Genomic DNA, 14356 nt, shown 5'->3' on the forward strand with positions numbered 1-14356 from the left:
CCGTCAAGGATCACATGGGAACTCTATGGCAGAGGCAGGAATAGAATCCAGTTTTCCAGGGCAGCAGTCAACTGCTTTAACCACAAGACCATCTTTTCTCTTCCTTCAATCCCCTGCCTCTTTCACTACACACCTTCCAATTTCTGCAAGAAATGACGCAGGGCTTCTACGGACAACAGCCTCCTGCACCACACCACCCTGATTCATCCCCAGATCAGGTCCATGCTGTGCACCCTCAGAGGGAGAGGGCCTTTGGAAAAAATAGCATGCGCTCATACAGTTAAAGACTATCATAATGCATACATACAAGGGGGCTGACTTAAGGTTGCACAGGCAAACTTAGTTCTGGCATTTCCTAACTTCTGAGTGTGTGACTTTGCAGCTGTAATAGTGTTCTTTCAGTGTACTTTTGTGTGTAATTTCCTAGGGATTATTTTAAAACCAAATTGAAATCACAGAAATTCCATCACGTGGCATCATACTGGTGTTCCTTTGTACTTAATGCAATGTGCTTTTCTGATCCATGGTTTAATTTCTTGTTTGAATTAATTTTATATTTGGGGATGTTTTATTCCACTGGGTTTTCTGTAAAGTGCTGTGTGCCCTTTGGAGGTATAAGGGTCTACTTTATTCAAATAATTAATGGGCCAAATCTTGTCTTTACTCAAAACATACTCAGGTAAATTTTCCTCTCCATTCTACCTGTGCAACTACATGACAAGGTAAAGCCACAGCAAAGAGAGTAGGGTTGCACTGGTATCCATGAAGAATTTTGCCCACATGGAACTTTGCCTGAGTAGATTGTCTTGATCCTAACTTCTCCCAGTATGTTATTTACAGGGTTAAATATCGCAGCATTATTAAAGTATTCAGTGGAACTACATTAGTTTGATAACCATCGGGCATAACAGAGCAGAAGCTCTCCTGATCTGAAACAATATAGCTGCTGCTTTGTTTTGATTCTATTCTATATAAATTTGATTGCATGGCGCTTTGTCACTTGACAGGTAAGCTAGATAGCTGGCTTTAAAATGTACTCGCTACCCACTTATACTGTGGAAATGTCTTCATTGTGCATATCCTGCTGGTTATGAGCACAGGCACTTCTGTGCACTCTGCATGTATGTAGTCAGTATCATTGGGCTAGGCAGAAGTTGTTAGATAGCTTTATAGCTACCTTCTGATGAAACCTTTTGAGGCTGGCTATCAACCCAGCAAAAGAACCCTTGACCTTGGCTGTCCTGTTTTGACACATGAGAACTGCCATGATTACCTTAAAAAGAAAAAGGGACCAGTTGGGGAAATTTCCAGTTTATTCCAGTGCTAATCAAAAAATGTAAGATTGTCATACAACATATGGCAGCACCACAGCTGGATTACATTATGCAAAACAGTAGCTTAGTCTTCTGAGGGTTTTCCTACTTTGGAGTCGTTCCAGTTTTTGGGTTTAGTGCACAAGTAGTTGGGTGGTGTTAGTGGCTTGTGAGGAGGTCAGTGTGGATGGTCTGGTGGTCCATTCTGGCCTTAAACTGGATTCTAAACTTCACTCATGGAGAACAGATAGGATTCATGAAGGAGAGAGTTGTGCCAAATAAATTTGTGAGCTCCTTTGAGGAACCATCTTGCTCTTGCTTTCCCTTTGGAACTGGAAGAGACATGTAATAAGACTGAATTAATAGTGTTAATATTTATATTATAGGAACGCCCATACGGTATATGTATCTGGGATCCAATTTCAGGCTTCACGGCAGTTGTTTGGTGTCTGCAGAGAAGAGAGAACTGTGTGATTGATGTGTGAGAGATCAGATGAATGCGGGAGGAGATGAAGCAAGCTATCTGAATCTTGTTACACATTGGCTGTGTGTACTTGGCTTTTGTGTGTGTGTGTGTGTGAAAAAAATCTCCCACTGTTATTCGAGCACCACTGCTGCTCTACCAGTGCCAGCAACAGCGTGGGAGCATTAGACCCAGCAGCTAGCGTTTTTGCCACTAGGTAACATGCTACAGATTTCCCTCCTGTTCAGATATTTGCAGCTTGAAAGTGGATTCTAGCTACTACCCCAGTCTAAGTAACATCCCTGGCACTTAGTAAATTCTCTCCAACCCTGTTCCAAGCAGACACCACCCACAAGTTCTTCTCACTCTCTTCCCACTACTGTTTTTTGCAAGTTGCCTCACAAGGGTACCCTGCCTTCAGGTTCAGTGAGGGAGTAAATGCAAGCTTTGCAAGTGGCTGGGACCATTACCTGGGATAACCAACCTGGGTTTTGGGCCCATTGCAGCAGAGTCTCAGTTTTCATTTAAAAACAACAACAGGCAGGGGGCGGGAAGTTTCTAGCCCTTTGCCTTGTGAAAGTAGCTTGAAAAATGTAAACTAATCACTAGGGTTGAAAGGATACAGCAGCTGGGCTATATTTCCACAGTAGAAGGCTGGTGAACACCCTGAAGAGCCTCTGTCCCACATTTTTAATATAAAAGGTCAGCCCAAATCATTGATTTCACTACAGTCCCAAGGCTGGGCCTGCACCTACTGCTATGATAATGGTGGACAGGACTTATGCCGGGGGAGGGGAAAGATGGCAACAAATTAGCTCATAGGCCCATCCCCAAATATGCTAAAGCTATGTCTGTGTGTTGAAGATGTCAGTCCTCTGAGGCTGGAACTCAACAACTGCTAACACACCATGGGGGTGCCTGCCACTGACAACAGTGCTGCAGAAGGAAATCTCTTCCTGTGTCCTTCACCAGCACCTTTAGGGGTGAAGGAATGAAGAGCCAGTACTAGAAGAACATCTGGAGCCCCTTCTCCCCCTGTTCCCAATTCCCCACTACCTTCTATGGAAGATTTACTCCCTCACCTGAACCCCCACACCACCTAAGAGAGACACCCCCACCCCTAAGAATCACACCCAGTATTGCCAACCCTAGGTGTTCAAAAGACATGAGTCAGCCACCAAGTCATAACTTTGGCTTTAAAAAAATATATAGTTTTTAAAGTTTAGTGATTTATTATATGCCAGGTTATTTTTGTTTGCCCCCTGTTTCTAAGCCCTTGGAATGCAAACGGGTCATGTTTTCCAGTTTTTCTCCCATCTCATGAAGACTAGAAACACTTTTAAAATGAAAGTTCAAGTTCTCAACTAAAGCAATGGACTCCAGGAGCTGGGGCTTTAATGCCAAATATCACGAGAAGCACACAAAATTGAGAATGGGCCACGTTGCACACCCCCTTGACACAGGAGTGGTGGAAGCTCCCTGAAAGTAAGTGTGTGTGTGTGGGAGGGGGGCTTGGGGGGGTGAAGCACTGGGATTCAGCATTTCACAAGAATATTCCTTGTCAAAGGATATTAAACAGCTTATCATGGCCCAATACAAAAGATAATCTGCTGGAGTTTTAGGAAACCAAAATGGAGGCTTAAAGATTAAAATAGTTTAAAGGGCTGGAAGGTTTTCATTCCTCTCACCTTTAATTAATTCATTTTGAAGTGCTCCAAGAAAAAATTAAACATCTGAGGACCATACTTTAATATGTTCTGCTTAGGATATTACTTGATCTTGCCTAGAAGGATTTATTAGTATTAACAAGTTAACAAGGGCCTCCACACCACCCCTTCTTCTGAGGTCCCACCCCCTGCTCCTCTCCACTTCCAGTTGCTCACCCTTACGGCTCCCCTCCCACTTTTAAAAGTGATGGGGCCATGGCCCTTTGGCTGCCTCTCTTCCGGCGCTCCTGACCTGACACCACCATTATCAGCACATGTCCCACACACTGCTACCACCATCACTGTAGATGTGAGGAACAGCTGTCAGGCAGGGGAATCACAGAATTTCCATGAGTGATGGGAAAGGGGATATACAGTTAGTTGAATAGAGTAGAAGGACTGATGGATTTGGGTACAAGGGAGGATTTATTTTTAAGGGGAGGAGAACTAGTGGAATTAGCATGGGGGGGGGGAGAAAGGAAAGTATTAAATTAGAGGATGCCTTGGGGGCAAGAGTATCTTACTGAGGTAGTAAAATATTGAGGGAGCCCCTTAATATGTTAAAAAAGTAAAAAAGGTCTAGAATTATTTACATAACTGCATCTGTTACTGCTGGAAATGCCTACTGGGTATTACAGCTATTAGGCTAGAATGATTGTGCACTTTATGATAAAATAAACATCCTCGACTTTCTCATAAGAATGAGAAAAAAAACATTCTTCTCTGAACACAAGCCTTCAACAGTTATTTATCCCTCTACTATGTGCCATTTTACAGCCACTAAACCCCAAGTGATTGGCTTTACATAATAGCGAATGTCCCGTTGCTTGGCTTAAACTAGAGATGGATCTGGCTCTCTCAATGCCTGCAGTGCATTGTGTACATGTCTTTATCTTACTCATTTACCAATGCATAAATCCAATAACCCTCAGCATAACCTGGAGTATCCTTCAGCATATCAAAATGATCAGAAAATCAAACCCACACAGTTCTCTGCCTTCCATCTGGAATACCCATCAAATTTTGTTTAAAGCATGAATTTACTTGATGAATGAATGGATTTATTTAGATCAGAAACTTACCACAGAATAATCATGGTTTCCACTATAGCATACCATGCACCATGTTCACAGGATGCATGTTAACCACAACTACATTATACCCCTTAAAAACATGAGAACAGCTATGTAGAATAAAATAAACTTCTCCTCTGAGCATTTGATCCACAAGGTGTTGTATACTCTCTTCAGCACTGACCCAGCAAAGCAAGTAAGTGTGTGCTTAATGTTATGACATGACAATTAGTGTAATCAGAGCTAGTATGAGCCAAATGGTGGAGCAATGGCCTGCCCTCTACTCTGGGTTCCAGCTCACAGACCATCTAATCAGCAGACAAAGTCTATTCCCTCCTAGACCTTGCTGCCACTTTTCCTATGTCTTTTCTACCTGGCTGGCTTCTCCCCACCTCTGGGTTTGCCAGTATCCCAACTCCCAGAGAGTAGGCATAGGCTACCTGTGGTCACCAAACCCATCTCTCAGCAAATGACTGCAGACTGAGTCCCTCTCTTCTACTAGCAGCTTCCTGCCTTTATAAAGCCAGCCCAGCTGAGTCCTCCTCAGTTGGGCCCCCTCATTCAATGAGGGAACAACCTGATTCCCTTCAGCTGTGGTCTGTCTGATTAATTGGCCCACTTCATCACCTACATTAACTCTTTCAGGGCAAGTGTGGAGGTGAACACACCATCATAATCTGTTTGAGATGCTTGCTCATCCCGCTTGGTCCACAACACTTTCCTATGAATTTTTTCCCCTTGGGATGCAGGCTGCAAAAAGGTTCTGCAACTTTGACTTAAAGTAATTCCAAGCCTCCTCATTCAGATCCTTAAATTCTTCAATCCTGTCCACATCCCTAATTCCCTTAATTTTTTAAAGTTTGCCCTTCACTTCTATGTCAGAAATATGATGATTTTATTTTTAGTTACAAGTAACATATCTCTATTGTACAGTACTCTCATCATTCCATAATTAATATGTTTTAAATTCTGTCCAGACCAGTATTTATAAGTTCTTATTAAAAGAGAATAAAGACAAAATAGAAAAGAAAAAAAGAAAAAGATTTATACTAGTAATAACTGTATGAACGGAATTTAATACAGCAGATGGAAGGGTAGCGTGTGGGCAAGTCTTTGGTATTTGTAAAGCAGCATACATCTGCTACTAATGATGTTAATAGTCTGATTTATTTCAGTTGCTAAAATAGAGAATCTTAGTAAGTTAAGTCAGATGAGTAGGCTCTTTCTCTTCCAGCTGAATAGGACCAAACCCCCACCACCCCCAACCCTGCGATAAGCCCATTTAGTATACAAAATGAATTAAACACAAGATTTTGAGTATAATTGAAGGCTAATGCTAAACATAAAACTGTAAAAATGGTGCCATCATTACAGCATGAAGAAATGGGTGAGAAATACATCAGAAATCAAAGATAGTTTTTTTAAAAAAACCTTTCAAAAATTATTTTATAACAAATGAACAAGAAACCTAAGGTACAGCTAGAGCTGTCAATGTGACTCTCATGTTCAATGTTATCCCAGGGGATGCAATGAGGTAAGATTAGCTGTACTTTATGGTGAACATGGGCAGAATCTATTATCTGAAACATCCATGAATAAAGAAAGAAAAGAGGTTGATAGACTCGGAAGACAGGTAAGCTGATGTGCTCTGAAACAGTCTTGTGCCTCTGATGCCTTTCCTGTTATTATTCTCTTCTTTCTTGATCTTACACCAGGGAAGCACAATTTTGGTCCCAGTGTTTTGTGACATAGTGTCATTACCCTCATTTCTCCATTCCTTGCTCCTAGAATGTTTAAGGATTAAAAGAAAGAAAGACCCACAGCATCAATTCCCCAATATATATTACGTGCTAAACTGCATTTTATGCACAACCTTGTTTCACTGGCACAGGAGACACCATGGGGTGCACTGCACACTGTGTGGAGAAGTAATTTGCTAGAGCCTATTTGAGGGTGAAGCTTACTTCCTTGACACAGAGCCAGCAGCCCCTGTACTTCCCTCAGATCTGGGAAGCCCTACTATGGCCCTTACTCCCTGCATGGATGAGTTAGGCCTAGTCACAATCTAGCCCTATAAACACAGCACTTGGCTGTATCACTCATCCCACAAAACATAATGGCTGTTGTTTTGATTATAATTTCTCACAGGTCCAAATTAGAAAAATTCCCTGGTACAGTTTGACATGCTCATGTTTTCAACATCTAAAAGAGGGGAATTGAGTTGCTCAAGATCAAACAATGAATCAGCCGCAGATTGATGATCAAAATCCAGGAGTCTTCATTTCCAGTGTCTTGTTATATTCATTAAGCAACACTCTCTCACTGTGTTTAAGGCACAAAACATCTCTTATGGGCACACCATGGATTCAGAGCCAGATGTTCAAAAGTATGTGAAACTCAGATAGATATGCACAAACCCTAGGTTGCATGCATCAGTGTACAAATGTACACTCACTCTGGAGTTTGTCTGAACAAAGTGCAAATGGAAAATATGGCCCTAGTTTTATTTGATTCTAGGGCACTGGTTCTCAAACTTTTTTTTTCGTGGACAACTTGAAAATTGTGGAGGGTCTTGGTGGACCACTTAATGATCTTTCCAAATGTAGTTTGTACTACTAGCTAACTATTATAAAGCGCTGTGGATAAAAGCGCTATATAAAAAAACCCTTAATAATAATGAAAAAATTTTTGTTCTACAAATAAAAGCACACAACTCATATTTTAATATCAGTAGTCTTACCTATCTAATGTGATGGATGAGCCTCTCTCCCCCACCATGGCAGCCCCCGAGCTGGGACTGGGAAGGAGGGGGGTCTCTCCCTGGCAGCCGCAGCCCTGGAGCTGGGGAAAGTCGCCTCTTTCTCTGGCCACCGCAGCCCTGCACATCCCAAATTCCCCCCACCCCCTCTTCTCAACCCACTGCACCCTCCCATTTACCCTTACATGCGGCGTCTTCTCCAGGGTCCAGGCACCTAATTAGTGGAGCCACGCCTGTGCAGGTCCACTAATTGGGTGGTGACCCTTCATTCTCTTCTGTGAGGCTGCCCAGGCATGCACCTTAGAGGGAACTATCCGTGGACCACCTGAATGGAGCTCACAGACTACCGGTGGTCCATGGACCATAGTTTAAGAACCTCTGTTCTAAGGAGCTCAGTTTTTGCCATATTCTCAGTGAATAAAAACACACATCTTCTTTTCATATTCCCTTGCTTACGAGGTACCTTTGCTACCTTGGTTTAATACACAGTGCCTTATAGAAGCAAAATCACCCCATGCTAAGCTAAGCTACCTACATTATAAAATTACTGAATTATTAACATATGATGAAAATTCTGCCTTGAGAATGCAAACCGTGCTTTTTCCTCAAATTTTGTTGAGCATCTGCAGTCTGATGTCAGAAAACAACGTATCTCCTTGTGTGGAGACAACTATACATAAACCAGTAATAAAGGAAGGATTGGGTTTAGGCACAAGCAAAGCAAGATGCAGTTTGGAGCAAGGGCATGCAAAATGGTAAGTCCTTCAATGTGCATGTAATTAAAGATGAAATATACAAGTCTGAAGGAACTGATGTGCTGTAGGACAATGTATGTTGGCACACTTTACTTAAATGAGTTCTTGTAAGGAAAGCTAATCTGAAGTATTAAGAGACAAAAACCAGGAGACAATTTACCAGTGCTCTGGATATAAGGCAGGGAATCAAATGGGCCTCTGTTTATTGAGATCTCAACACATGTAAAACAACATGGTTCCATTAACTTCAATGGAGCAATGCTGTTTTACACCAGCTGAGAATCTCAATGTGGACATTTTTTATTTATTACAAATAAATAAATCCAAACCTATCCTGTCATTTGATGGTAATAAAATCTAAATATGTTGGCTGTTCAGTGGCCTCTGTGGAATGAGCTAGTGGCCTTGATTCATTACTAGCAGACAAGTGTTCAGTCCACATCACAAAACCTGCAGTAACTCTCAGCTTTGTGGGCACTATCTGTGTCAGCACAGAGACCAAGAATTGGGTGGACAAGGAGACTAAACCATTTCATCAGAGAAATAGCCTCCTCCAGATCAGTTTTGAGGCAATTTAGTGAGGCAGTGGGATTAAGCAAAGCTATCATTGTGCATATTTCTCCAGTACCATGTAAAAAGTGCTATTCCTCTCAGTGCTAGATTCCCACTCTCACCCATGCCTTTAATTATTTACTCATTTCCCTTTCTATTCATCAAATAAAATAACCACTACACTGAAGTTCTTCTATTTTTCCAGGTTGCTCTTTACAAGAATTGTTGCTACAGTACCTACAATTTCTTCTAGTACCTCTACCCTTCTGTGTGATGAACTTCCCTATTCCTCTTTTGGAGCTCCCCTTCTGGTTCTCTATTTTCTGATGTGTATATACCCTCTGACCAGCACATGCCAGGTAGTATCTGGTAAAAGAGAGGCACTTGCTGACAAGGAGTTTATGTAGGGCTCTTTGTGTGGCAATGGCAGCCAAACTAACTAGGAAAACCTAGAGCAAAATTAAGATCTCCATGGCAAATGCAGAAGAAAACCAGAGTATTTTTTAAAAGAGGAGAAATACTATAGAAAGGTTGAGAAGGCTGCATTATTACTACTATTGATGCTAATTGATATTAGTATTAGGAGTTATGTACTGTAAGTATTGACCAAATAGGGCAGTGCTGCCCAGGGATGGGAACATAGAAAGGCAATGGTCTAAACTAGAGGGTTACACACTTCATTGCTTATGTTAGCTGAGCTGTACTCCTAGTGAGAGAGAGCAGCATATTAAGCTGTGATATGTGTAGACAGCAGCATGGGAGGGTCCAGAGTGATCCCTTTCCCTACAGCACCAAATGGGCATTCTGGGGGCCAGATTTTTTCTTACTTACACTAATAGAAATCAGGCTTTTCTGATTTTCCAATTTTTCATCAAAATCAGTAAGATTATACCCATTATTGCCTAGAAAACTCCTTGAAATTTTGGAATTGATTGGACGTGGCCTTCAAAAGTTACCATGTTACAAACAGACAGACAGAGAAATACAATCAGCTGAGTGTAAGGACTCGCCTTGCTCGGCAAACTAGGCATCCACCATTTCTGAGTGCTTTTGTTAATTAATTTTTAGTTTGCTCGGCTGGGGCTAAAGGAGGAGAGGAACGGTGCCAGTTCTTCCCCTTTTTTCTCCAGCTGTGTATGAGCCAGGTGTCTCATTGTTTGGTGAAAACACATATAGCTGAATCTCACTGTTGCGTAAGTTACATGGACAGGTTTTCATGGCGTTTTAGCCTACTTGAGAGAGAATGGGCCCTAAGTGCCCTGCACATCCCATCATTAAAATATTACTTGGCAGTCATGTGAATGCTTCATGAACTTCCATATGCTACATTTACTCCATTGTAATTAAACATTAATTGATGGAAACTTTACTTGATTTTGGCCATCTTCCTAATTGAAATAGTTTATTGCAATATGCAAGTTTGTTTTCTCTGATGCTCTTCTAAGCCTGACAGTTTCTGCATATCATCAGTGGGGGAATACAGGTTCATACATATCAGGTGGCCTGCACCACCAGGCTCTGTTCTAGGAGATGTTTGAGGGGATGCTTTGGTGGTTGTCTTTCCAGTGCAATATATGGAGAGCAGAATTATGGTGATGCAGAGGGAGACATCCTGAGGAGGTGCATACCCCTCAACATGAGATTTCCTCTACCTTAACCATGCCTCCCGCCCTTGAGATACAGAGGAAGACTCATTTAATCATCCCAGATCTATAAGTGCGGAAAGTAGGGTTGTCTTCCATGGCCGTGTTGCTTTACCCTTGCTGAAGAGAAATGGCAGGCATTATGCTTCCCCATACGCAAAAGAAGCACTCTTTCGTCTCAGTGGCTTTTATTTCAAATTAAAGAAAATAGAAAAGAAAGAAAGAAAGAAAGAAAGAAAGAAAGAAAGAATATAAAGTCTGAGAGAGAAATTGTAGTTGTTCACTCTTTCAGTTCTGCATCTCTGCACCAGGTGTGTAGATTTCTGTAGGTATAGATTTTAAATCAGTTCAGCTCTTAATAAGGGCAGTTTAAAAAAACCACAAAACTATTCTCCATACTCTTTAATTCCAGAAAGGAAGTCTTTCCTGGTCTACCTCCTGAAAACTAGGTTCCTTTCAGAAATAAATGCCCCCACAATGGAGGAGAAAATTGGGAAAGCCTCACTCAGCCTGATTCACCCTCCCTACAATAAGAGGGGCTCTCTTGGACTCAGTGTAAATCAGGAGGAACTCCAGTGTAGACAAGGCAGACAACAGCAGTGGTGGCCACGGCTGGTGACAGTAAAACTCATGAGGTCAGATCCAAGCTCTATAATTTAGATTTAAACAAATGACTTTTGGAGTGTGGTTAGGGATGAGAACACCAATAAGCTCCAACCACAGTGTACATCTGCTCTAGCTGAGACAATAACAATAACTCTGGCTTGAGCAGAGCCAGAGGGTGTGACTCAGACCCACAGAGTATAGCTAGCAATAGCTATGTGAAAAAGAGTTTCACAAAGCTTAAAATTTTAGTCAAAATGTTAAAATCACAATTAAAGGAGGCAGATGAGGGTTGAACTTTTACTGTAATTTTATGCACGATAACCAGTTTTGATTATAACTTTATAACAAAAGACATACTCTTAAAAAACAATGCTAAGATCCTTTGAAAGAACACTATTTCCTTAGCATCACCCTGTTTAAAAAGTCACTGAGACCATAAGTTGTCCAGCAGGAATTGAAGATTTATGAAACATACTGGAGAATATAAAAAAGGGCCTACGCTGACCAGTGTGAACCTGGCATGGAGCCAGATCTGTAAAAAATGTCTTGTCAGGTTTGCACCTGGGTCCCACCATTCCAGGAAGCACATTCAGATTTTGTTTTCTAGAAGACATGTCATACCTAACAGGTCTCAAGGTTCTTCCCAAAGACTGGAGGCCATGAGCTATATGCTTTGGATTCAGGAACCAACCTTGCAACAAGATTTTAAGAAAAAAGTCTCTTCATAATGCAACAGTCTTTAAGACAGGAGCAAACACTCATAGTGAACTGGGGACCAGTGACCATGGCTGATGGCCTCACACCAGGCATTGTGTGAATCCGTGTGAATCCACAAATCTCTAGGGAAGCCTCACAGCCAATGCTAGGTAGGGTCAGGACGTGCACCTATTTGTGCGTTGATGGACAGTTTGAGAGTATGGCATGCTGGGGTGCTTCTGTCCATCCTGGCTACATGGTCGAAGAGCATGCAACAACGCTTTTGATTACAGTGAGCAACTGAAGATAGGCCAGATCTTTGTGAGATTGTGACATTTCACCCTAAGGCAAACCACTTTATGCTTAGGATTTGGCGCTGACAGCACATACAGAATTCCTCTAGCCACTCCAAGTCTGCCTGGAAGAGGTCTAGGTTTCTGATCCATATAGCAGTACTTCTTACATACACACAGGGCCAAACTGAAGTCATAATTTGGTTTCTGCTGCAGAGGTTGGTTTTGATGAATTTTTTGACTGAATTTTTGTAAATGGTCAAAACATTTTATTTTGTCATTTTCTAAATGACAAATTTCATTTTCTCCACTGTGAAATAACTTTTTGATGTGAAATGTAACTTAATTATACTAAGAAAAATGGCTGAAGACAAAACTAAACTTTTGGGGGGATTTTCAGTTTCTGAAAAATGTTCAAGATTTTGACTTTCAGCCCTGATTTAAGATGACAATTTTTTTCAAAATCTCTCAGACTTTCACAGGACAGGAATATCGTTTCCCTCCCAGTTCTATTAGAAAATACAACAGCCCTGTAAAAACACAGGAGCATGGCTGGTCTTCTTCCTCTTGCATTGTATAATTTGAAAGATGCTGCAATTTGCAGTTGGTATGGTTACATTTTTAATGACAACAGGATTAGCTCCTCAGAGCTCCTCAATTGGCTCCCATGACAGGGTGTCCAGTTTCCTCAGTGGCCCCTGGAGAGGACCATGCAACCCTGCCACATCCCCACCCAATAGTTTCTCTAGGAGCCGCAGAGAGGGCATGTCTACATTGTGATAAAAAAAACAGGGGCACCAAGCCTCAGAGCCTGGGTCAGCTGGCTTGGGCTGTGGGACTAAAAATAGCAGTGTAGACATTTGGACTTGAGCTGGAGCCCAGGCTCTGAGACTCTCTCCTCTTGCAGGGTCTCAGGGCCCTAGCTCTTGCTTGACCCAAATGTCTATACTGCAATTTTATAGCTCTGCAGCCCAAGGCCACGAGCTCAAGTCAGCTGACTTGGACCAGCTGCAGCTGTGCCGTGGGTCTTTTATTGCAGTGTAGACCTACCCAGTGTGACCTTATTTTTAGGGGTGGGGGGAGGATGGCTACATCCCAGCAAGGTTCAGCGTCAGCTCACTGATGCAATTCCAGCTGAGAGGTATTTAAATTCAGCGCTATAAAGAGGGACTGGGTCACTTCCATGGGAGAGGGAAACAAGGCTCTTGCTAACCAGAAGCAAGAAGTGCTAGTGGGAAAACTGAAGAGTGAGCTCTTCACTTGCGTTCTGTGGTTTGGAATTTAGTGGCTGTAATGTACCATGGCAGTAATGCAGCACCCACAGACTTTTGTCAAGTGTGTGAAGATCTTCTACAACTACTCAAAAAACACAGAGAGGTTTTTGTGTCTAAACCTGACTCTCCTGTGATGTGTCCTTCTAACAGTCTAGACTCTCCCTGGTCTTGGCACAGGTACGCGTCTCTTAGGGCCAGATTTGCAAAGGTACTAAACATGCAGATAGGTGCCTACAGGGCCGGCTCTAAGTTTTTTGTCACCCCAAGCAAAAAATTTGCTGCCCAAGTTCTGAGAGCGCAACTGCCCAAGCTTAAAAAAAAAAAAAAAAAGGATGGCTGGAATGCCGCCCCTGGAATTGTGCCACCCCAAGGGTGCCTAGTTTCAAAGTGACTAAGCTGGTTAGGTGATTAACACCCAATGATTTCAAGGACATGGACACCTAACCTGCTTAGGTGCTTCAAGAAATCCCTGTAGGTGCCTATCTGCATCTTTAGGCACCTAAATACTTTTGAAAATCTGGCCCTTAGTGCTAAAGTTTTGTTGCTCTGCCCTGGAATTTATACACACAACTCTTGATATTATTAATAATGCAGATGGATGATTTTTTTCCCCAAACATGGCTTTTTCATCAAAATAGAAATAGCCATTTTCAACAAAATGTTTTTCATTGAAAAAACTGAAAATGGAAGATTTTTTTGGTGGCTGAAAACTGAAAAAAATTAGCTGACAACCAATGCCCCCCTCCCCCCCCCAGCCTTTTTTTTTTTTTGGCTGCCAAAACCCAAAACATTTTGACCTGACCCCCAGACTTTTTTTAAAAAAAGAACACCCAAACACCTCCAAAGAAAAATTACAACACATTAATAAAGTTAGCTCACAATGCCCCTATGAATTAGGCTAGTAGTATTATGCCCATGAAAAGAGAGGTATTGTGTGATTAAATCCCTTATTTTCAAAAGAGGCCACTGATTCTAACTGTCTGTTTTTAGGTGCCCAGCTTGACACAGCTAGGGCCTGATTTTCAGAAATGTCTGCCATTACAAGACAAGTCAGTGGGAGTTGTGGAAGCTCCGACATAGCACTGAAAACCAGCACTTCGAAAGTTGCATAAAGAGTGAGGCTGATGGGGCTTGCCTGTTAGGGCCCTCACTACATTCAAGTCATTTAGAAAAGTTATTTGACAGTTTGGATGCTCATCTCAATCCCTACTGCAGTTCCAAATT

The 14356-nt window shown here is 41.9% G+C and overlaps 1 long non-coding RNA gene across 1 annotated transcript in view; it reads right to left on the bottom strand.

The window, feature by feature from the left end:
• Positions 1-1303: 1303 nt before the first annotated feature.
• LOC140917655 (uncharacterized) overlaps positions 1304-14356 on the bottom strand; it is a 31709-nt gene continuing 18656 nt past the window's right edge. The window contains exon 3 of the long non-coding RNA XR_012160942.1: positions 1304-1645. This is a non-coding gene — a long non-coding RNA (uncharacterized lncRNA). The remainder of the gene's footprint in view (positions 1646-14356) is intronic.

Source organism: Lepidochelys kempii, chromosome 9 (genome assembly GCF_965140265.1).
Source record: "Lepidochelys kempii isolate rLepKem1 chromosome 9, rLepKem1.hap2, whole genome shotgun sequence".
NCBI classification, from domain to species: Eukaryota; Metazoa; Chordata; order Testudines; family Cheloniidae; genus Lepidochelys; species Lepidochelys kempii.